Source organism: Dermacentor andersoni, chromosome 1 (assembly GCF_023375885.2).
Source record: "Dermacentor andersoni chromosome 1, qqDerAnde1_hic_scaffold, whole genome shotgun sequence".
In the NCBI taxonomy this organism is placed as follows: domain Eukaryota; kingdom Metazoa; phylum Arthropoda; class Arachnida; order Ixodida; family Ixodidae; genus Dermacentor; species Dermacentor andersoni.
The window spans coordinates 55,935,955-55,953,633 of NC_092814.1; the positions used below are offsets into that span (position 1 = coordinate 55,935,955).

The 17,679-nt window shown below is 47.2% G+C and overlaps 1 protein-coding gene across 1 annotated transcript in view; it reads right to left on the minus strand.

Annotated features, from left to right (window-relative positions):
* The window catches only part of LOC126544599 (Kv channel-interacting protein 4-like), a 617,305-nt gene that overhangs the window by 355,028 nt on the left and 244,598 nt on the right, over positions 1 to 17,679 (minus strand). The gene's annotated exons all lie outside the window — the stretch shown is intronic.

The following is a 17,679-nucleotide window of genomic DNA, read 5'->3' on the forward strand; positions in this document are numbered from 1 at the left end:
AAATGCTACAGCTCGGTGTTATTGAAGCGGGTGAGAGTGATTATACCTCCCCTTTGATTTTAGTTGAGGTACCGGGCAAGGAACCTCGTCCTTGCGTCGACTACCGCAGGCTTAATTCCATCACTAAGGATCAAATTTATCCGATCCCTAACATCGAGGAGCGCCTTGAGAGAGTGAGTAGCGCTCAGTTTATTTCCACCCTAGATCTTGTCAGGGGTTATTGGCAGGTTCCACTTACAGAAGAGGCTAGTAGGTATGCGGCGTTCATTTCACCAATGGGGACATTCCGTCCTAAAGTTTTGAGTTTTGGTTTGAAGAACACGCCATACTGCTTTTCAAGCCTCATGGATAAAGTGTTGCGGGGACAGCAAGAATTCGCTTTACCGTATCTAGACGACGTAGCGATATTCTCCGCATCCTGGCCTGAGCATATGGCGCACTTGCGGGCTGTGCTAACCCGCCTGCGCGATGCGGGCTTGACAGTCAAGGCTCCCAAGTGCCAGTTAGCACAGGCCGAGGTTGTCTACCTCGGACACGTGATTGGTCGGGGTCGTCGCCGCCCCTCTGAAATAAAGGTGGCCGCTGTGCGAGACTTCCCGCAACCGCGCACGAAGACCGATATTCGGTCGTTCTTAGGTGTCGCCGGCTACTATCAGAGGTACATCCCCAGGTACTCTGATATCGCGTCTCCCTTGACGGATGCTCTAAGAAAGACAGAGCCGCAAACAGTCGTCTGGGATGAGACAAAGGAAAGAGCTTTTAGCGCCCTAAAGAGCGCCCTAACAAGCCAGCCTGTGCTACGATCGCCCGACTACACAAAAGGGTTCGTTGTTCAGTGTGATGCTAGTGAGCGAGGCATGGGCGTTGTACTGTGCCAACGGGAAAATGGAGAAGTAGAACACCCCGTCCTGTATGCTAGTCGTAAGCTGACGAGTCGTGAGCAGGCGTATAGCGCCACCGAGAAAGAGTGTGCGTGTATCGTGTGGGCCGTTCAGAAATTGTCATGTTACCTAGCTGGCTCGAGGTTTATCATTGAGACGGATCACTGCCCTCTCCAATGGCTGCAGACCATCTCTCCCAAAAATGGCCGCCTCCTGCGCTGGAGCCTCGCTTTGCAACAATATTCCTTTGAGGTGCGTTACAAAAAGGGGAGTCTCAACGGTAACGCCGATGGCTTAAGTCGAAGCCCCTAACGTGGGAATCAGCCTCAAAATTGCTTGTTACTGATGTTTTTCTTCCTGAGGCAGGATTTTTAACTTATTGCTTTTGTGTAGTGTTTCAAAGTGATGATGTGCTTTCTAGTGCAATTTTCCGATTTGTGGACGCGTTCTGAGTGCTGCTAAACTACTGTAAGGAACTAGGCAGCAGTATAAAAGGGGAAAGAGCCTGGCAGGGCTTAGTGAGGGTTGTGCCGTGCTTGCTGACTGAGCGGTTGACTTTCAGGCGTGGTTCTAACGCTTGCCGGAAACGAGAACAAAAATGTCAACTCTCCCGAAGTCACTTTGCAGTGTCCTGTGTGAACCTGAACGTGAGAACGAGGCCTTCTCTGTGCGCTGCGCTCAAGAAACGCCAAAGGACGCCCGACTACGGTTATGAGCATCATCGAGCGACATCCCTCCGGACAGCGGATGCAGTCCCCTGACCATCGGGATCTCCTTCCCCCGGCGGGGCGGTCTGTTACGTTTCGCCTACAACGCGCGGTAATACCGGCGCGGATGCAACGGACGCCGGGGCTTTGTTCAAAGCGGCGGACATTTTGGCCCGTTCGACGCCGCCGCAACGCCTACCCGCCAAGCGTGTCCAGGCGTGTTTCAGTGCCACGTGTCTTCGTGCGTGCGTGTGTGTGTGTGTGTGCCCACGCTTGTCAAAGCGCGGCAGCCGGGGAGCGGAGCTCCCCAAGTGAGGAGCCAGCAGGTTTGTCCGTCGGCGGGTTGGCGATGCGTCACTACACTCGGTTCAGCAGGTCTCTCGGCTCGACCGTGCGCGCCGTCGTGGGCTCATGCTCCGCCGTGTCGTGGGCTCATCCCGTGACCTTCCTTCTGGCCCGCGACGCCGAGAGTATAAGAGCAGCTGCCCCCGGACGCCAGGGGAGAGGCTCCGATTTGTACTGTTGAGTTACGTGCTCTCCCGTCTCTCCACTTCGGTCGACCTGACCGGCCGCTCTTTTGCTATGTTAGAATAAACAAGTTGTTCTGTTACCAGTCTTCTCATGCTTTGCCGGGACCTTCGGATGCTTCCAGTGCCCCAGGCCGCCAGGCCAACGCTACCCTTGGGGCTTGCGACCCATTGGCAATAACGGGCGTCAGCACCGAGACCCCAACAACTCGTGCCAGCGGTGCGATATCCAACATTACCCACATTAATAATTAAACGGTTCACTTTTTCGGGCGTATTTAGCGCATGCGAAGGCTGCCCAGTAAAAGTGTCATTACTGCCCTTTTAAAGGCAGAAGACGACAAAATTGAGCAAAAAAAATACTGCTTAATAAAGTGCTGCTATGAGGCACTGATGTTTGCGCTCCGTAGTTTATGCGAGCTCGCTGGGTCACAATTTCGCTTTGTCGGAAACTATTGACTAGTTGCCTGCTCCTAAGATCACTTTTACTATGCGTCGCCTATGAGTGAAAGGATGCTGCACATCAACCGCAATGTCCGTGAGTAGCCGCTACCTAACACTACCGGGTTTAGGTTACAAATACATTCACGTAAGTTTCCAAAAATGTGGATGGAGGTACAGCCATGGGAGTATCTATATTTTGGTAGAACGAACGCGCGGAACGGACCAAAAGAAAAAAAAAAACTAAGATTCTGCGCAGAACATTTCTTCTGCGAAACATCCAAGCTGAATGCTAGAAGCAACTTCAAGCATCAGAGGTTGGCTTGCTCAGCGAAAGAGGAACATTCATTATCGTTTACACTCAAATTATCATCAAGCGAACACGCACTTCTTTCTCTGCATAGGGTGACGCACTGGCGTGGCTGAAGAGCGTGCCCACACTCCACTGGTTGTGGAAAGTCAAACGTTTTACCAGTAAAAAGCCCCTTACAATACAGCTGGAGTGATCATACATGATGTAATTTATCATGGCGCACCTGTTTATTCTGTCCGACATTGGCGTTTCCTGCTGTTTCTGTTAACGCGAGTAGCCGTCGAAACAAGTGCCGCGTGCAGACAGAGCAGGCCCCTGGCCTGTTTTTAATCGGCCGTGCAATCAATTTACGGAGTTTTACGTTCTCGGGGTGCGCTCTTTTCCCGAGCTTAAAGCGTCGACGCGGTAGCAACCTCGTGCGTGCTCAAAATAGATCGAAACATTGCGATTACTTCTTTCCAGACTTCTTGCTACCGTCTGCTACTTCGATCCACTTACAGCTCTTGCGTCCTCACGAAAAGTGAACATGGAAATCCACTCGGCGGGGCGGCCATTACTTTGCATTTGAGTGTTCAGGCTAGAAAAAGAAAGCTAACAAAAAGGCTTAGAAAGAAGACAATGATGAAAGCACGTTCCATCCTGTGTAACAACTCGCGATCGATAGCACATGTTCGCACGCACCACTGAGTGAGTTCGCGCATGGCTGCGCAAATTGGCCCGTAGAGGGCGGCCAAATGGATACATATACATAGATGGTTGCCTTAAATGGCTACGAAGTTCTGATGATTTAGTGAGTACTAAATGCGAACGTATCGCTTTTAATAAATTTGTTTGCAGGATTGTGGGCGTGTTGGGACTCATTGAGCGCATATCTTCACCCAATTTACCGATCTGACTCGCATGAATAATAAGACAGGCACACGCTCTTCGCGTTATTGCTCCATGTATCCACAAAGACAGTATTCCACCCCCCCCCAACAACCACACACAAAGAATATCGCTCTAAAACTGTTTGTAGGGGCGGATGTCAAGCAATCAGACGTTGGTTATTATTATCGAAAGCGGCAGGCTGCAGTGGCAAACAACACCTACAAACGAAAGCTTTGTGTAAATGAGCCCAGATCAAAATCGAGTGCGTGTGCGTGCGTGCGTGCGCGCGTGCGTGCGTGGAAGTTAGCGCTCACTCTGTTTTCCATTCCCTTTCATTACCCCTGCCTCCTTCCTTTTTTGCTCTTTCTGAGCTGCGCTACAAGCCTAAAAATAGTCATGACATACCAACTCGCCCAAACTGCCACGCTTTTGCTCCTACGAACAATCCTAGAGTAACAAATGTTTGTTAATGCAATCAATCAATCAATCAATCAATCAATCAATCAATCAATCAATCAATCAATCAATCAATCAATCAATCAATCAATCAATCAATCAATCAATCAATCAATCAAATTTCGACGAAGCTTTATGCGCATAGTAAGATGGAGCGCCGCAGTGGATTCAGTCTTATTTAACAGTGACAGTCGCAACACTAGTCCAAAATCAAGAAAGGGGCTGACAGATTGAATAGCACACTGTGATATAAAGTTTGTAAACAGGGATAAGGTCCTCAGAACCTTTCTGAGGCACCTTATCCCTGTTTACAAACTTTATACCATCGTCGCAACAGTAGTTAGACCAGGCCAAGAAGCAACGTAAAGCTTTTGATGCTGGCAATACCAATGTAAAAGTGTGTGATGGTTTATCTGAAAGGTGTGAGCTTCGCAGGCGTTGTGCAAGAAGCCGAAGACATTTAGTTTCTATTGATTGCCAGGCATGCTAGCGATACAGGAAAATAAATGAAAGTGAACCTCTTCATAGATTGTCCATAGCGAAACCATCAAATAGCAAATAATGTTGCATTATCTCAGGAATTGGGCCCTTGTCGGACTGGGATGTTCATTTAATGCTTTGTTCTGCACGCGACTGGACACGCACAACAAACACAGCCGCATTCAAGCGGGCCCTATCAGCTCACTGCATATTGCTGCGATCAATTCCATGGATCCCGGAACCCTCAAAACAACCGCGATTGATTCTGCCCTCACGGTCTCGCTCGGCGACTGCGGCGGCGGCGACGACGACTGGCTCTTCGCTCGCTCCCGTCGTGTTCAACGAGAGTTCTTTTACCCTTCCGGCGAGCGACACATGATCTGTGTGGCCAGCTTGGACAAGGGGTAGCTACACGCGCAACATCTGGAGCCGGTGCCGATACGATAGAGGACGTCGATGTCCCGACACATTAACTGACCCGAGAATCAATGCGGCCGCTCGGCACCGCGAAGGGGGCGTCGATACGTCGCGCTGATCGTATCGCGCCGCTCTCCTCCGAACGTCATTTGTTACCCGCAGCGCTGAAAAGTGCCACGGGTTGCAAGACAAAAGAGATGCGAGAGGAGGGAGAGAGCAGCCTCCCTCCAATTTCCCGCTCCCTCGGCGCTGTTACAATTCGCTTTGTCTGAGGTGAGTTTAGAGAAAAAGACTACGAACCCCCAAAACACCTACAGCCGTGGATAGAGTGACCAGTAACCTGTGTGGTTCCTTTTTTTTCCCCCTTTTTTCTTGCACTGCCAACAGACATTTGTCTGTGCCACACTTTTCGTTTCTGTGGCTGCCACTGGTGCTCATAAAAGAACGCTGTCGGAAGCGAAAGACTCATTAGGAGTCCTCGAGCTTAGAGAGCACAACGGTGTCACACAATGCAAGAAAAGAATCGACCTTATTACCAAGGTACGCCACAGTGAACATGCCGACTGACAGTAATGAGCATAAGCTACGCACGCACACTACTGTTATTTATTTTTTTCCCACTTCTTGCTCATCGCATTGTAAATGTGTGCGTGTGGACGAGTAGGTGAGCGTATGAAGTTTTGTGAAGTAAAAGAAAAGTAAGCCCGGCGCTAATTTAGCGCTGGTGTTTCTGTCGGTCAATGTGCTGCGTACGGATGTATATAGGCTAACTAGAATATTTTTTTAGATACTTTAGGTAAATTTAACTCGGATGAAGTGCTTGGATCAAAGTAACGAATCCAAGCCATGAGTCCTTGAAAATGATGAATGGCGCTTCTGTAACAGAAAGGCAATTAAACCCAACAATTTAAGACATCGGGGTTAATTCGCATGTTTCTCCACTTGTGTCACTCGAGTATTTTTCTCGTCGTGTTAAGTTAGTTAATAAACCTTTTTAATGTCTCCTGTTCGGAGACTGCTTTTTTCTTCATTTTTTATTATTTACCAAGAAACTTATTTCACCTCGTTCTTTCGGAGTGCCCTCTCACATGAGCCACTTTCACTATATTGCGCAAGCTTTTTGCACTCGCTGTCAAGCATACGCTTCGGACGAATTTTTCTTCAACTGCGAAGCTCTTCTTTCGAGTAACCCGTACAGGTTTCCTTTGTAGCAATTGCTACGATAGGGTGGATGTCTCGTTTTCCCTTTATTGATTACTTCCCTCCACCTTGCAGGTTTCCGCAGAACTATTACGTCAAGCTCTTGCATTTGCTTCAGAGTTATTGAGGAGTTCGACTTCGCCCTACCATCTGCTACTCGCCTGGTTAGATCAGATGGTAGAGTGGCTGCCCCGGAAAGGCGGTAGTCCCGTGTTCGATTTGCGGACCAGGACGATTTTTTGTTCAACTGCGAAATTTCTCTTTCGAGGAACCCGTATGGTTTTCTTTTGCAGCAATCGCTGGGATTGGGTGGATGACTAATTTTCCCTTCATTAACAAAATTTTGTTACAGAAAGAAAAACAGTAAAAAAGAAACGACGCAGTGAAAAATGATCTTTTAGAACGCTGAAGAAAATTCGTGAAATTCGTCGGCACAGGCACAAGTATTTAAATAATCTCTCGCTCCTTCATAATTAGCGAGAAGCAAAAACAAAACGAAAAATAAATACTTGCATTAGTGGAATGATAGTGACACATGTTAACGCCCATGCATAAATGTCAGGAAACTTTTCGCATGTAAAGTTCCGGTTGCGTTTGCTCTCGAACTGCGAATGGGGTTTAGAAACAGCAACTCCTTTCGGTTTTTTCCTCCGTCTCAATCACTTTTTGAGAGATTTGGAACACAAAGAAAGCAAAGAAAAAGCGAGCGCGCTGAAATTCTCTCGCGTCCATACTTGTTGTAGGTATAGTAGCCCGTTCCTTCACGCGTCCTTCGTTCAATCCGTCTCTTTTCTTTTTCCTTTTCTGGCGCAAGCTACTCGCGGGAAGTGTTTCGACGCGGCAGCGGACGAGAGTTTGAAAGGGATATTTTTTTTTAACGCTGGCTTTCTGGCTTGTCAAGATTGATGGCTGTCTCTCTTCTGAGCACCGGAGGATCAATCTCCTGGCTTCTCTCTGCCGTGAGAACCGCTGGAGCATATCCGAAGAAAACGCGCAGAAATAAGTATATGTGTGCTGCTGTATTTGTTTAGGCCAACCCATATACCTTGAGTTAAACATCGAGTGATACGCTTGCTAGGGCCTGTACTCGCGAGACCTATCTTTCGTAAGTGTACCGCCTGCCAGTGATTGGCCATCGCTGAGGTGGTGGCTTCGTTATGGGCTCGTTCGCTATCGTGAGTGGCTGGCGCCTGAAGGTCGACCAATGAGCAAATCCTTTTAGGTAAGAGCCATGAAGCCAGTCGAGCCCCTCGGTCCCCATCATAACTCTTGCTTTTACGTATGAAAGGTGTTTTGAGGATGTGGGAGATGCTCTTTGCACGTAATATATTTGCGGCTAATTCGTAGGACTATAATTACTTAAGCGCGCCTAGGCATTCAACGAAATAAATAAATAAATGAACAATAAATAAATAAATAAATAAATAAATAAATATTTAGTTAACAGATAATGTGATCTAATACCGGATCATAGCAGGGTGGGTATACATACAGCTGTACAGAAAAATTACTGCCTACGAGTTACACCTATCGTGATGCCACCATAAAAATTAAACCAAATACTGTGGTTTTACGTGCCAAAACTGCGATCTGATTATGAGGCACGCCGTAGTGGAGGACCCCGGATTAATTTTGGCCGCCTCAGGTTCTTTAACGAGCACCTAAACCTAAGTGCACGAGCGTTCTAGCATTTCGCCCACATCCGCGATACCACCCTGCCTCTGATAATCTTCTTTCCCTGCTTCTTCTTCATCATCTTTTTTTTTTCAGTGTTCGATCGATCACTTTCTGAGAGACTTTCACTTCGTGACATAATGTTACGCAAGACGGCTCGCTGGAGCGCCAAGCATCTTGTCAAAGCAGCTGAGAAATGCGTGAAGAGAAAGTAACGGTGACGGAATGACCGCAATTCCTTTCCTCACATCCCCTTCCTCCGCCTCACCCAGTCGAAGCTCTCTGAAATTAATATTACAGAAAGTGATCGATCGAACATACGTCTCACAGGCATCGTATCCTTGCGGGATATTACTTTTCACTTAGAAACATGTCAAGGAGGAGGAAGCAGGAATAGACGGAAAGACAGAGAGGTTAGCCAGTTCTCAGACCGGCTGGCTACCCAGTGCTGGAGAAAGGGGGTAAGGGGTATAATAGATATTAGAAAAAAGATGTTAGAAAAAAAAAGGAAAGAAGACCAAAAAAGAAAGGGGAGAAAGGAAAGGGGAATACGGCGTTGCTTAAAGCCTGTCTCTAAGACCAGTTCTCCGTAAGAAGCGCAATAACACTTTCAAGGCCTTCTGTGCTGAAGACGGTCTCGGCCAGTGTCTCAGGACCCTTTCCTCCAACAAAGGGCGTTTGTCAAGACTATCTAACGCTCTTAAAAGTTCTTTCCTGGGAGCACTGAAGCGGGGACACTCACAGAAACAGGTCAAAGCACGAATGTACTGCATGGTACTCAGCCTTTACGTGAGAAACGTCGAAAATTTAGCCAGTCGGCCCGAACCCAAAAGAGAGGCCGTCTGCCATACGCTGCAGAAGGCACGTGGCTCTGCCTCGTGAATTCTTTCAGCACATTTATACTTTCCATGCAAGTGAAATGACGTAGCCGGAGGCGTACTCTTCGAAGCTTTTCAGTTGGAGCCCATTTATCTTTATAGTACATGGCGAGTAAGGCACATCAATTTGGGAAACTCGCAGATATGCAATATTACAAACAAGCAATAATGGTGTTTTTCTGATAACCAGATACAAACTTATTCAGTGGCTGCCACTTTGTACAGAGACAGGTGTCACCTCGCAGTAAAGTGTAAATTCATATACGACCTCAGTTGCCTTCATGTTCTAACGTTACCTTTATCATTTTCCACCAATTCGCGAGTCTCCTCTTCCTTTCGAAACTTTCGCGCATAATCGTCTTGCGTATTAATCAATTTCCCATCAGCCCTACTTGCTCGGTGAGCATCTGTTCTACTAGCTGAAAACGAAGTTTAAGGACCTATTCGACTGCTGGCCTCTTCGCTCCAAGTAACTAGGCGTTACAATGTCCGATACAAGGACAAATTTGCAGTCGATTTGCATCTACTTTGCCTGGTAGACTGTAATACAGAATGTTGGCGATGCTTGCATTGTTAGGTAAAGCGTAGTGCGGTGTCAGTAACGACGGTACCGCATCTACATACCGTGTCTCCCAGCTAACGTTAGCGACGGAATTCAGTGAAAAAAAAACAACATTAAAATAAAGACGGTGCAAGATACAATTATAAGACCTACGATGTTCGGTAAGCAGCGTTTTGATAACCGAACACCATGGGTTTTACAATCGTATCTTGCAATGTGTTCTTTCTTATGAATTTTTTTCGGTCACCCTATATTTGAAAATTCTAAGAACATGGCGTAATGCTTGCTGTTAGTCGTTGATGTCTACCGTATAATGTCGTGATATGTTACAGCACTCCAGTTTGTTTGACCGCCTCTTAACGGAGGAGAGAGCCGTGGGACAGTGACCCCGAGCACTTAAGTCTTTAAACACGTTCCTCCGGCGCTAAAAGACTTGTTGATTGTGTGATCTACTGGTGGAAGTAAAGAAGCTTCCATCGCGTTAGCGTGCGCATTCTTTTCTTAACATTCTGCTTTTTTTATCTCTTCTCTCCTTCTATCACCTTTTCTCTCCTTCACCACATTTCTCAGCACAGGTCAGCCAGCTGGTATTTACACTGGCTAACCTCCCTTTCTTTCTCTCTCTTTACTTCCTCCTTGGAGAAGATGGCACGGACAAGTGAGAGAAAAGTAAGGGGACTAATGTTCAAACCTGCTGTTACAGTACTATTCACTAAATTGAAACGTGGATTTGAGGAATCACTTGTTACTGTTTCTCACGATGCTTCGCGACAGAACATAATACGTCTTAATACTGTCCGTCCTTTACTTCGAAAGATGAGTAGAGGAAAAGCGACCACGCTGTTATCACGAATTCGAATATTACGATGTTCATTATTTTTGCTCCAGTGGAAAATTGAAGCTGACTTCCGAGTTCGATATACCGAAGTCAAAAGAAATAGAAAAAAAGAAAGAAGAAAAAATGTACTAAAATTGGGCAAAAAAAAAAAACACAACAGAATAAAAACACGCGAAGAATGTTTCTTACACGGCTCACGTTGCACGCGTCAACGTATATATGGCTGCGCGATCTACGGCGCTGGGTTCACGCAAGTAGCAGCTAAAAGCAGTTCCTACGTTCCATCCGCGCCATCGCAAATTCGCTCGCCCACCGGACATGGGCTCATCGTATAGCGCCGTTCGTCCGTCCGCGACGCTCGGAATGCCGCATGGTGGGGAAAGGCGCGCAGAGAGAGGAGGAGGGTCCTGGAGAGTGCCCACGTGATTACGAGCGTCGAGGGAAAACACTGACCGAGGCTACCGGAAGAATGTAAACAAACCCCGTCGCAACGTCGGCGAGCGAAAAAGTGAAACATCTCGGGCCGCAGTTCATTGAGCGCGAGCAAGAATCGCCATCGCGACCAGAAGCGGAGAAAAACTTCGTCCATTGACTGCGGGAACGGAAGACGGGGGAAGGAAACGCTAAGAAATAAAAATAATATAAAAAAAATCTCAGAGGCTGACAGAGCCACGAAATGCACGTGAGCATGTATACTGTAGGTGCGTGCTTCTGGAGTAAATTATCCGACATCCGTCTGACAGACGCACTCCGCCCGTTTGCCCAGCCGAGTGAGCTGGGCCTCACCTTATTGGCGTTCTGCAGAAACCCGAAAAAGCTATCAGGATAAGGAAAGTGGAAGCTATCTGCCGAAAATAAAGTTACGCGTTATTTATCGTACCGTCATCCACGAGCGGGCAGTGACTTTGCTTTCTTCAGAGCCAGGGCGCGGCACTTATTGGGCTGCCCACGCCTGCGCTCCTGGGAGGAAATGAAAGCAGGTACCTGACGTAAGCAGCCAATTTTCTGTGTGTCTGCAGTTAGGCCCGAGGCCAGGCACACATCACTGGCCAGGAGTGACTGACACGCTGAGTGCCCGCTGCACGTATATATAAGCTAACCGGTTACAAAGGTACTTTATCTCTGCTTGATATATAGATACCAAAGCCGTTGCCGAAAAGTCGAGAAGGAAGGTTTCTTGAGCGCCTCGTTGCCGGGACTATAGCAGAATGTGCAGTGCGATGGTCACTTAGTCTCTGTAAGTTAATAATTCAATGAAATTCTATTTTTCTCGCACCTGCCGGAATCAGAAGGTTGTTCTTGTCTTCAAACAACCATGGATCTGAATGACAGGAAACAGCAAACCTCAAGTTGAAAGTGTACTTCAACGGAGTAACACGAGTACCAGCATTGAAACTATTTTGGAGGCACATAAGTGGTCCCAACCTCGTTGCGTTGCTTACGCAATGTTCTGCAGATACTAGTCTATGTATGGTACCCATGACCATTTGTATAGTGGAGACAGAGAGAGAGAGAGAGACGGAAGGAAAGAGGAAGGGAGCTTAACCAGGAAAGGCAATCCATACGCCATACTCCATAATCCATATGGCAGTACCATACGCCTGGGAATGGCAGAGGGGGAGGTAGAAATTTAAGAACAAAGTGGACAGATAGAGTCAGAAAGCAGAGGGACACTATCACAGCCAGTCACAGTCACCGCACGCTACCACAGCGCATGATCATGTGCAGCGCTATAAACTAGGCTGGCCAACTCTCGAGTGGACGAAGTCTGGACGAGGAGGGGGTGGGGGCGGTGAAGGGGTGAATAGCGACGACTGACCCTGTCAGTGCCAAAATCCAGCAGTCTGTACGTGGAACAAAATGGAAGAAATTCGCTAGTCTTACTGTGTCGCGATTTATAACAACAAAGGTGTAGTATAGTTGCCTGAAAAACATGGCTACCAAGAGAGTTAGTTCCTACAACAGAACTAGAACAACAACAAAAGCGAAACCACCAATCTGTTTCTGACAATGCAACAGCACACAAAGAATGGTCCATTTAAAATCTGGCCTATGTGTTGTCATCATCATCATCATCATCATCATCTGCAGCACCAGCCTGGTTACGCCCACTGCAGGGCAAAGGCCTATCGCATACTTCTCCAACTACCCCGGTCATGTTTACTAATTGTGCCCATGTTGTCCCTGCAAACTTCTTAATCTCATCCGCCCACCTAACTTTCTGCCGCCCCCTGCTACGCTTTCCTTCCCTTGGAATCCAGTCCGTAACCCTTAATGACCATCGGTTGTCTTCCCTCCTCAATACATGTCCCGCTCATGCCCATTTCTTTTTCTTGATTTCAACTAAGATGTCATTAACTCGCGTTTGTTCCCTCACCCAATCTGCTCTTTTCTTATCCCTTAACGTTACACCCATCATTCTTCTTTCCATAGCTCGTTTCGTCGTGCTCAATTTAAGTAGAACCCTTTTCGTAAGCCTCCAGGTTTCCGCCCCGTACGTGAGTACTGGTAAGACACAGCTGTTATACACTTTTCTCTTGAGGGATAATGGCAACCTGGTGTTCATGATCTGAAAATGCCTGCCAAACGCACCCCAGCCCATGCTTATTCTTCTGATTATATAAGTCTCTTGGTCCGGATCCGCGGTCACTACCTGCCCTAAGTAGATGTATTCACTTACCACTTCCAGTGCCTCGCTATCTATCGTAAATTGCTGTTCTCTTCTAAGACAGTTGAACATTACTTTAGTTTTCTGCAGATTAATTTTTAGACCTACCCTTCTGCTTTGCCTCTCCAGGTCAGTGAGCATGCATGGCAATTGGTCCACTGAGTTACTAAGCAAGGCAATATCATCAGCGAATCGCAAGTAACTAAGGTATTCTCCATTAACTCTTATCCCCAATTCTTCCCAATCCAGGTCTTGCAATACCTCCTGTAAACACGCTGTGAATAGCATTGGAGAAATCGTATCTGCCTGCCTGACGCCTTTCTTTATTGGGATTTTGTTGCTTTCTTTATGGAGGACTACGGTGGCTGTGGAGCCGCTATAGATATCTTTCAGTATTTTTACATACGGCTCGTCTACACACTGATTCCGTAATGTCTCGATGACTGCTCGGGTTTCGACTAAATCAAACGCTCTTTCGTAATCAATGAAAACTATATATAAGAGTTGGTTATATTCCGCACCTTTTTCTATCACCTGATTGATAGTGTGAATATGGTCTATTGTTGAGTAGCCTTTACGGAATCCTGCCTGGTCCTTTGGTTGACGGAAGTCCAAGGTATTCCTGATTCTATTTGCGATTACCTTAGTAAATACTTTGTAGGCAACGGACAGTAAGCTGATCGGTCTATAATTTTCCAAGTCTTTGGCGTCCCCTTTCTTATAGATTAGGATTATGTTAGCGTTCTTCCAAGGTTCCGGTACGCTCGAGGTCATGAGGCATTGCGTATACAGGGTGGCCAGTTTTTCTAGAACAATCTGTTCACCGACCTTCAAGAAATCTGCTGTTACCTGATCCTCCCCAGCTGCCTTCCCCTTTTGCATAGCTCCCAAGGCTTTCTTTACTTCTTCTGGGGTTACTTGTGGGATTTCAAATTCTTCTAGGCTATTCCCTCTTCCATAATCGTCGTGGGTGCAACTGATACTGTATAAATCTCTATAGAACTCCTCAGCCACATGAACTATCTCATCCATATTAGTAATGATATTGCCGGCTTTGTCTCTTAACGCATACATCTGATTTTTGCCTATTCCTAGTTTCTTCTTCACTGCTTTTAGGCTTCCTCCGTTCCTGAGAGCATGTTCAGTTCTATCCATATTATACTTCCTTATGTCAGCTGTCTTACGCTTGTTGATTAACTTCGAAAGTTCTGCCAGTTCTATTCTAGCTGTAGGGTTAGAGGCTTTCATATATTGGCGTTTCTTGATCAGATCTTTCGTCTCCTGCGATAGCTTACTGGTATCCTGTCTAACGGAGTTACCACCGACTTCTATTGCACACTCCTTAATGATGCCCATAAGATTGTCGTTCATTGTTTCAACACTAAGGTCCGCTTCCTGAGCCGAATACCTGTTCTGTAGCTTGATCCGGAATTCCTCTATTTTCCCTCTTACCTCTAACTCATTGATCGGCTTCTTCAGTTGCAGAAGTTGCAGCCGTGGCGTAGAGGTAGTGTGTCCGCCTCGCGTGCAAGAAGACCGTGGTTCGAATCCCGGTGCCGCGCAATTTTCCGCCGGATTAAAAAAAATCCCAGTGTTGATAAAATTGCATAAACAGGCCTGGAGTGCGGCCTGATCCAGGTGACCAGAACACTCCCTCACCAGAGCAGGATTGGCCACCCGGGTGCAGCACTTGGCCACAACCTCCTATAGGAATACAACAATCAAACCCCGGCCCCAGCGGCTGCGAAGCAATTGACCACGGCGGCGGTCAGACCTGTGACGCAGCAGAGGGTGCTAAGAATACCTGGGTCCGAACATGCCGCCATTGGAATCTGAACCTGGCAGCGTTTAACGCTAGAGCGTTATCTAGTGAGACGAGTCTAGCAGTGCTATTGGAGGAATTTATTGTTAACCTGCAGATAAATAGAGCAAAAGTCGGGACATTTGGCCATTCCGACTGGAAAGTCGTGTAGGTCTTGCAAAATTCGAGACGGCAGGAAATCCTACTATGAACACCGAATAGGGCTAAAGCTTCTTTATTTCTAATTTGTTGACCTTGATAATTGTAACAGTGCCTTCGTCCCCCTCTGTAGCGACGGCTCATGAGATCGGCATTCCAATATGCTTTGTGGATCTCACAATGGTCTGTGGTAAACGCGAGTTAGCGCAGTCACGAGCTACCCTCTCTGTTTATTATCAGTGAGGACCGTCACGGAGGACGTGTTCAAGGGTCTGCTCGCCACCACCGTCATCCCGCGTTGTGCTGTCGGCCATTCGAATGCGAAAAGCAAGAGACCTCGCCAAGGGCACTCCTAGCCATAGCCGATGATGGAAGGTAGCCTAGCTTTGGCAGAGTCCCAGATTGAGTGTGATGGCGGAGCAAAGAGTCCGAGTGGTACAGTCGGACTTGAAATTTTGGGGTGTTCCACATGGAGAACGCGAGATCTCGCGCAAGCGCTGAACCTCTTCTATCGACATCCGACCTTGACAATGGTATCGATTCGTGTGCGTTGTCTTCAAGAGCTAACCGAGAAGCATCATTGGTGTGTTCGTTGCCTACGACGCCGTAGGGACTTGGAAGCCACTGAAATGTGACGTGGAGCCGTTTCTCGGCCAAGGTATGGCCAATTAAGTTCTCTAATCTCGAACACGTACCAGTTGCTCGTGTGATTAGCGGCGCAGGGAGATCGTCGACATAGAGTAGAGCATCATGCTCGACTGGCCTACCCCGAAAGTGACATCTACAGCATGTATCATCATATATGTTGTAAATGAGAAATTGCGCCCCGTCTCGTCTCTTTAAGCCCACACTCACACCCTCGGCGGAGTAAGATCATTCGAGCAATAACGCTGTTTCTTAAGCCACCAGCAATTAAGCGACCAGCTGCAGTTGTCCTGCACACACTTTGCGTTCGTGTAGTGCTCTTTATTTTTCCTTCTATCTCGCTTCACATTTCTGTCCTCGCCTCAATTTACTATTCTCTTGCGAAAAGCCTCTCTTGCAAATTGGAGAGTTGTGATGGGCCCACTGCTCCCTTTATTTTCTGTCGGAGAACTATAAAGATGACACTTTTCTATAGGAAATACATCCTCTCACAGCGCATTAAGAAATATAAATAAATATCCGCAGGAAGCATACAGCACCCCCCCCCTCCCCAATTCAATCTTTAGAAAACAAAATCAAAAGAAAGCTCTAGCAAGTACAATCGTAATTTTCGCTGTAATCTGTGATAGACTCGCCAGGCGTAATCGAGTGAGTTCAATGCTCCATATCCGGCGTCCGGCTACCTCGATGCTCTCTATTTCTTTTTGGCCATTATGAAACTGCCTGTACGGTGGCCCCAAGCAACAGCCCTTGTCTCGAGCAGAGAGGGAAAAAGATACGTATAAGAGATACGTATACACACGTCGTAACCAAATGCCGACAACCGCCCCAGGGCTTTTACAACCGCTTTACGGCAGAAGTCAGAAGTGGTGCGGTCTGCAGTGCTAGCTGCGCGCCGGCGTTTCGCTTTGTGCCGCAGAACTTGTTGTTGTTATAGCAGAACTTCGTGCAAAGGCGATCGGGGCAACATGCGCTTCTGCTTTCTTTTGTTCCTCTTCTTTTCCTCCTCATTCTTCTTTTTTTTTTTGTGCACGTGTGTGTGCTTTACATTGTTCTTTTTTAGCTAGGGAGCTGACGACGTCATAAGCTTGCCTGGAGGGAAAAGTTGAGAAAATTTATTGCTCCAGGAATTTCCAAGTGTTCCTGTTGCAAGAGAGACAGAGAGAGAGAGAGAGAAAAGACCACGGGAATCAAAACGACCGTTTTGTTAGCGAACGATGGGAAAACCAACGATAGCAAAGGAACGTAATGTTCGCCGTAGCTGCTGTTCAATAATTTGGTGATAAGACGGTTGTGCGAAAGAAACAAGAGAACGCAGCTGCTCCGGACACGTGCTCGTGCGATCATTACAGACCCTCATTTGCCGGTGGTGCCCGTAAAGCTGATAATTGAAAATTCAGATTACTCGTTACTTGCCACTGCGCCCGCTTTACAACAAAGCCTTTTTATTATTGCCTGTTAAACTATATCTCACACATCGTACCACAGACATGTACAGATGATCCCGTTTAGTTCGATTGTTTGTGCAGTACGTTAAACGAGACAGCAGGAGAGCGTTTAGTTTTGTAAAACTTGTTAGTAACGCTTAGGATGACGGGGAACAAGACACGCAGTGTCGCGAATGCCAGAAAGCAAAATCTCATGAAACTTACTCACGCAGCATTCAGAAATAGTAAGAGCGCTTAGTTGTTCCAGTGCAGCAACGTGCAATGATTTATGTCGCATTAGAGCGCTGCTTTTTCCTATTGAGAAAGCGACGACTCGAAAAGCAGCCTATTGAGTTCAGGTGGCGAAGTCAAGCGCGACTTTGACGGTTTTTTCGTGCTCGCCAACCAAGAGGCTGAAAGGCGCGGGTATCGCCGCGAAGGCCTTCCACCACTGTTGCGCTAAAAAGGTGACAGATAAGTTGCTTATCCATAACATTATCTCTTTTCATAACTAGCGTTCGTGTGTTTGTTCACCGAGGTGACTGGAGCTTCTTGTTCGCACCAGCGTGGCACCACAGTGCGACCAGGTGCTGGGGTGATGGACCGTTGCCGCATATCTGGAAACATTGCTGTTTAAAAAAAATTGACAGCTTCGCCCGAAGGCGAAGCACTGACAGCGACAGCAAGGCTTAGCGCGGCACTCGAGCTCCTCGCACGCTGTTCTCGCAATGCGCG